Source organism: Chenopodium quinoa, unplaced genomic scaffold, assembly GCF_001683475.1.
Source record: "Chenopodium quinoa cultivar QQ74 unplaced genomic scaffold, ASM168347v1, whole genome shotgun sequence".
In the NCBI taxonomy this organism is placed as follows: domain Eukaryota; kingdom Viridiplantae; phylum Streptophyta; class Magnoliopsida; order Caryophyllales; family Amaranthaceae; genus Chenopodium; species Chenopodium quinoa.
In genome coordinates, this window is record NW_018743574.1 from 4767873 (window position 1) to 4775241 (window position 7369).

The following is a 7369-nucleotide window of genomic DNA, read 5'->3' on the forward strand; positions in this document are numbered from 1 at the left end:
TGGGTCACGTCGGGTCATATTTTGGGTCAGGTTAATAACAGGTCGGGTTACATTCGGGTCGGGTGAACAAAAGGCGGGTATAATTCGGGTGTTCACGAGTTCAAACGGGTTAGAGTAATTCTCGGGTTCGAGACAGGTTCGGTTCAAGTCAATAATTTGCGGGTTAGAATCAGGTCGGGTCATTCTCGGGTTTGAGTCGGGTTCGATTCAAGTCAATAATATGCAGATTATAATCAAGTCGGGTCATTCTCGGGTTTGAGTCGGGTTCGATTCAAGTCAATAATATGCAGATTATAATCAAGTCGGGTCATACTCGGGTTTGAGTCAAGTTTGGTTCAAGTCAATAATTTGCAAATTATAATCAGGTTGGGTCATTTTCAAGTCGGGTCATTCTCGGGTTCAAGTCGGGTTCGGTCCAAGTCAATAATTTGCGGGTTATAATCAGGTTTCGGGACTCAGTGGCGAAAAGTCTTGAAATTCCAGGGAATACATATTGGTGTCATATAATGCCGTTTGGAACCATATATGATTATTATATGTTGTCATAAATGTTCGTGGTAGGTTTGAGTTAATGAAATCGGTGCAAGTTGTAAATCGGTAAATTTGGCGTTTAAAGGACAATTGGATGGTTCCGCCCACCAAATTGGACTGTCGGAGGGTATTAGGTACCATGGTAAACATTTCGATAATTTTTTTTTCCGGGCGAAAAAAGTCAAAAAAACTCCAAAATTGAAGACTAATATCCATGCTTTTTGAGAAATTTTGGAGGTTTCGAGGCCCGGTGTCGAAAAATATTGAAATGTTAGGGGATACATCTCGGGGTCATATAATGTTGTTTCGAACCTTACATGATCATTATTTGTAGTCATCAATGTTCGTGGTAGGCTTGAGTTATTGAAATTGGTGCAAGTTGTAAACCGGTAAATTGGTCGTTTAAAGGACAATTGGATGGTTCCACCCACATAATGGGACTCCCGGACGGTATTGGGGACCATGGTAAATATTTCCTCAATTTTTTTTTCAAGCGAAAAAAAGTTAAAAATTAAAAAATTGAAGACTAATATCCACGCATTTCGCGAAATATTGAAGGTTTCGAGACTCGGTGTCGAAAAGTCTTGAAATTCTATGGAATACATCTTGGTGTCATATAATGCCGTCTGGAACCATATATGATTATTATATGTTGTCATAAATGTTCGTGGTAGGTTTGAATTAATGAAATCGGTGCAAGTTGTAAATCGGTAAATTTGTCGTTTAAAGGCAAATTGGATGGTTCCACCCACCCAATTGGACTATCGAATGATATTAGGAATCATGGTAAACAATTCGACAATTTTTATTTCCCGGCGAAAAAAGTCAAAAAATTCCAAAATTGAAGACTAATATCCACGTTTTTTGAGAAATTTTGGAATTTCGGGGTCCGGTGTCAAAAAGTCTTGAAATTTTGGGGGATACATCGCGGGGTCATATAATGTTGTTTGGAACCTTATATGATCATTATTTGTAGACATTAATGTTCGAGCTAGGCTTGAGTTAATGAAATCAGTGCAAGTTGTAAGCCGGTAAATTGGTTGTTTAAAGGAAAATTGGATGGTTCCACCCACTCAATGGGACTCCCGGACGGTATTAGGGACCATGGTAAACATTTCGGAAATTTTTATTTTCGGGCGAAAAAAAGTCAAAAAATTCAAAATGGAAGACTAATATCCAAGCATTTCGCGAAATTTAAAGGTTTCAGGACTCGGTGTCGAAAAGTCTTGAAGTTCCAGGGAATACATCTTGGTTTCATATAAAGCCGTTTGGAACCATATATGATTGTTATATGTTGTCATAAATGTTGGTTGTAGGTTTGAGTTAATGAAATCTGTACAAGTTGTAAATCGATAAATTTGGCGTTTAAAGGCAAATTAGATGGTTCCACCCAACCAATTAGAATATCGGAGGGTATTAGGAACTATGGTAAATATTTCGGCAATTTTTTTTCCGGACGAAAAAAGTCAAAAAATTCCAAATTTGAACACTAATATACACGCTTTTTGAGAAATTTTTGAGGTTTCGAGTCCCGGTGTTGAAAAGTCTTGAAATGTTAGGGGATACATCTTAGGGTCATATAATGCTGTTTGGAACCTTACATGATCATTAGTTGTTGTCATCAATGTTCGTGGTAGGCTTGATTTAATGAAATCGGTGCAAGTTGTAAACCAGTAAATTGGTCTTTTAAAGGCAAATTGGATAATTCCACCCACTCAATGGGACTACCGGGCGGTATTAGGGACCATGGTAAACATTTCGGCAATTTTTATTTTTTGGCGAAAAAAAGTTAAAAAAAATTCAAAATTGAAGACTAATATCCACACATTTCGCGAAATTTTGAAGGTTACTGGACTCGGTGTCGAAAAGTCTTGAAATTCTAGGGAATACATCTTTGTATCATATAATGCAGTTGGGAACCATAAATGATTATTATATTTTGTCATAAATGTTCGTGGTAGGTTTGAGTAAATGAAATCTTTGCAAATTGTAAATCGGTAAATTTGTCGTTTAAAGGCAAATTGGAAGGTTCCACCGACCCAATTGGACTATCGGAGATTATTAGGAACCATGGTAAATATTTCGAAAATTTTATTTCCGGTGAAAAAAATCAAAAAATTCCGAAATTTAAGACTAATATCCACGCTTTTGAGAAATTTTGGAGGTTTCGGGCCCCGGTGTCGAAAAGTCTAGAAATTTTAGGGGATACATCTCGGGATCATATTATGTTGTTTGGAACATTACATGATCATTATTTGTAGTCATCAATGTTCGTGGTAGGCATGAGTTAATGAAATCTGTACAAATTGTAAACCGATAAATTGGTAGCTCAAAGGCAAATTGGATGGTTCCCCCACTCAATGGGACTCCCGGACGGCATTAGGGACCATGGTAAACCTTTCGGCAATCTTTATATCCGGGCGAAAAAAAAGTCCAAAAATTCCAAAACTGGAGACTAATATCCACGCTTTTTGAGAAATTTTGGAGGTTTCGTGGCCCGGTGTCGAAAAGTGTTAAAATGTTAGGGGATACATCTCGGGGTTTTATGATGAAGTTTTGAACCTAATATGATCATGATTTGAAGTCATCAATGTTCGTGGTAGGCTTAAGTTAAGGAAATCGGTGCAAGTTGTAAATCGGTAAATTTGTCGTTTAAAGGCAAAATTGGATGGTACCACCATTCCAATTGGACTTTTGGAGGGTATTAGGAACCATGATATATATTTCGGCAATTTATATATCTGGGCGAAAAAAGTCAAAAAATTCAAAAATTGGAGACTAATATCCACGCTTTTTGAGAAAATTTGGAGGTTTCCTGCCCGCTGTCGAAAAGTCTTGAAATGTTGGGGGATACATCTCGGGGTCATATACTGCGGTTTGGAACCTTATATGATCATTATTTGTAGTCATTAATGTTCGTGGTAGGCCTGATTTTATGAAATCGGTGCAAGTTGTAAATCGGTAAATTTGTCGTTTAAAGGCAAAATTGGATGGTACCACCAACCCAATTGGACTTTTAGGAGGTATTAGGAACCATGGTATACATTTGGAAATTTTTATATCTGGGCGAAAACAAAGTTAAAAAATTCAAAAATTGGAGACTAATATCCACGCTTTTTGAGAAAATTTGGAGGTTTCCTGGCCTGGTGTCGAAAAGTCTTGAAATGTTGAGGGATACATCTTGGGGTCATATAATGCTGTTTTTTGGAACCTTATATGATCGTTATTTGTAGTCATCAATGTTCGAGGTAGGCTTGAGTTAATGAAATCGGTGCAAGTTGTAAATCGGTAAATTGGTCGTTTAAAGGCAAATTGGATGGTTCCACCCACTCAATGGGACTCTCGTAAGGTATTAGGGACTATAGTAAACATTTCGGCAATTTTTATTTTCGGGCTAAAAAAAGTCAAAAAAATTCCAAAATTGAAGACTAATATCCATGCTTTTCGCTATATTTTGAAGGTTTCGGGACTTGGTGTCGAAAAGTCTTGAAATTCTATGGAATACATCTTGGTGTCATATAATGCCGTTTGGAACCATATATGATTATTATATGTTGTCATAAATGTTCGTGGTAGGTTTGAATTAATGAAATCGGTGCAAGTTGTAAATCGATAAATTGATCGTTTGATTGCAAATTGGAAGGTTCTACCCACCCAATTGAACTATCGGAGGGTATTAGGAACCATGTTAAATATTTCAGCAAATTTTTTTTTCTGGGCGAAAAAAGTAAAAAAACTCCAAAATTGAAGACTAATATCCACGTTTTTTGAGAAATTTTTGAGGTTTCGAGGCCCGGTGACGAAAAGTATTAGAATGTTAGGGGATACATATCGGGGTCATATAATGCTGTTTGGAACCTTACATGATCATTATTTGTAGTCATCAATGTTCGTGGTAGGATTGAGTTATTGAAATTGGTGCAAGTTGTAAACCGGTAAATTGGTCGTTTAAAGGCAAATTGGATGGTTCCACCCACTCAATGGGACTCCTGGACGGCAATAGGGACCATGGTAAACATTTCGAAAATTTTTATTTTCGAGCGAAAAAATTCAAAAAAATTCCAAAATTGAAGACTAATATCCATGCATTTCGCGAAATTTTGAAGGTTTCGGGACTCAGTTTCGAAAAGTCTTGAAATTCTCTAACTAATGTAGATAGGGAAGTAGGATCGAATCCACAGAGAAACGGATCTTTCTATTCCTAATTAACTAAAATAATCTAGATTATGAAGTAACCAATATTTATATTTGAGTAAGAAACTAAAAACTAAGATTGAGAATAGGGAGAAAACAATATGTAAAAGGATCTAGGGCATAGGTTCACCAATAAGTAATACTCCAGGGTAAAACATAATAATCAATCATTGACATTGCATAAATAACATGATTAACAGGCTCTCGCAATTTATTAACGAAAATAGATCTAACAGGCTCTCGCAATTTACTAGATCTAAGTTCCTATTGAAAATAGCCTTTAATATCAAATTAACATCTGCTCGATTCATTAATTCAATATTGTTGTACTTTTATAAGCCGCAATTGTAAAGCGTTAAAACAATTCAATAAGAAATTATCATGCAATACCAATAATCAATAATAGTCAATCATCAATGCATCAATTAACCAGATTGTAAAGGGCTTTCGCTACGTATTACAATCACAGAATTAATCTACCGGTATTAAATCTCATCTCTCAAATCTTGACTTAACCCTTTATAAATTAGCCTGCCTATTGAAACTAGACCTAAACATCAACTCTCATCTCTCGAATCTCGAATCAATGATGTCAAACTCATGCATAAAAGATAGGCTTAATCTAGTCACATAGCATTAAATCAATCAATAGGAAATTAATCTAGCATTGATAATTACCAACAATAAATTACCCCTTCATATTATTTATGGATCCCCATAAACCCTAGAAATAAAACTACTCGTACATATTAAAAACTAAACTAATCAAAACAATCAAATAAGTCATGATGAAGGGAAATAAGATTAAGAGAAGAGAAATCGTTACCAAACTAATCTGTATTAATGGAAATAATCAAGAACAAGAGTTGAGAGAGAGAAAAGATCCTAAGTAGAGAGAGAAAGTCTAAGGAAGAAGATAAGTGGAATTAATCGTCCTCCGGCGTACTTAAACAAAACTAAAACAACTTCCTAATTAGAAACTAATCGCTCAACAAAAGAGCTCTTCCAGAAACACGCGCCCAATCGGGCGTGCCTTTTTCTCGCACTGCTCTTCTCAACAGCCGCGCCCGATCGAGCTAGCAGCTCACCTGATCGAGCGCGCCTTTGGCCACGCACCTGCATATTCTTGCGCGCCTTGCCCGATCGAGCTAAACTTGCCCGATCGGGCCCTTGCTTCACCTCGAGGCTTGGAACTTCGATTGGGCTTATTTCTTCGGCCTAATCCGGATGTCCACTTAGGGTCTCGATCACTCGGTCCAAATGCCTCGGGATTCCCGATTACCGAGTCCTTAATCATCGGCTCTCACCGATCCTGTGCTCCTAAAGTGGTTGTGTCCTTTTAGCTTCCGTAGTTGGCCCATAAAGCCTGGGAAAATGCTCCAAGAGTGCAATTTCCTGTAAAATACAACTAAAACTACGAAAACACTAGAAAACACAAATTAGTAATAAAAGTGGCCCGAAAGAGCCAAAAACACTACTAATAACGACCAAGGGACGGGGGTAAAACACTATATAAAATGGACATATCACCCGGTATCGAAAAGCCTTGAGATTCAAGGGAATACATCTCGGGGTCATATAATGTCGTTTGGAACCATATATGATTATTATTTGTTGTAATAAATGTTCGTGGTAGACTTGAAATATGAAATCGGTGCAAGTTGTAACCCGCTAAATTGGTTGTTTAAAGGCAAAATTTGATGTTTCAAACCAACCAATTAGACTCCCAGAGGGTATGAGGGACCATGGTAAACTTTTCGGCAATTTTTATTTCCGGGCAAAAATAGTAAAAAAAATTCCGAAATTGAAGGCTAATATCCACACTCTTTTAGAAATTTTGGAGGTTTTAGGACCCGGTGTCGAAAAGTCTTGTAATTCTAGGGGATATATCTCAGGGTCATATAATGCCATTTGAAACCATATATGATAATTATTTTTTGTTATAAATTTTTGTGGTAGCCTTGAGTTAATGAAATTGGTGCAAGTTGTAAACCGATAAATTGGTCGTTTAAAGGCAAATTGGATGGTTCCACCCACTCAATGGGACTCCTGGACGGTATTAGGGACCATGGTAAACATTTCAGCAGTTTTTATTTTCGGGCGAAAAAAGTCAATAAAATTCCAAAATTGAAGACTAATATCCATGCATTTCGCGAAATTTTGAAGGTTTCGGGACTCGTTTCGAAAAGTCTTGAAATTCTAGGGAATACATCTTGGTGTCATATAATGCCGTTTGGAACCATATATGATTATTATATGTTGTCATAAATGTTCGTGGTAGGTTTGAATTAATGAAATCGGTGCAAGTTGTAAATCAATAAATTGGTCGTTTAATGGCAAATTGGAAGGTTCTACCCACCCAATTGGACTATCGGAGAGTATTAGGAACCATGGTAAACATTTCGGCAATTTTTTTTTCCGGGCGAAAAAAGTCAAAAAAACTCCAAAATTGAAGACTAATATCCATGCTTTTTGAGAAATTTTGGAAGTTTCGAGGCCCGGTGTCGAAAAATATTGAAATGTTAGGGGATACATCTCGGGGTCATATAATGCTGTTTCGAACCTTACATGATCATTATTTGTAGTCATCAATGTTCGTGGTAGGCTTGAGTTATTGAAATTGGTGCAAGTTATAAACCGGTAA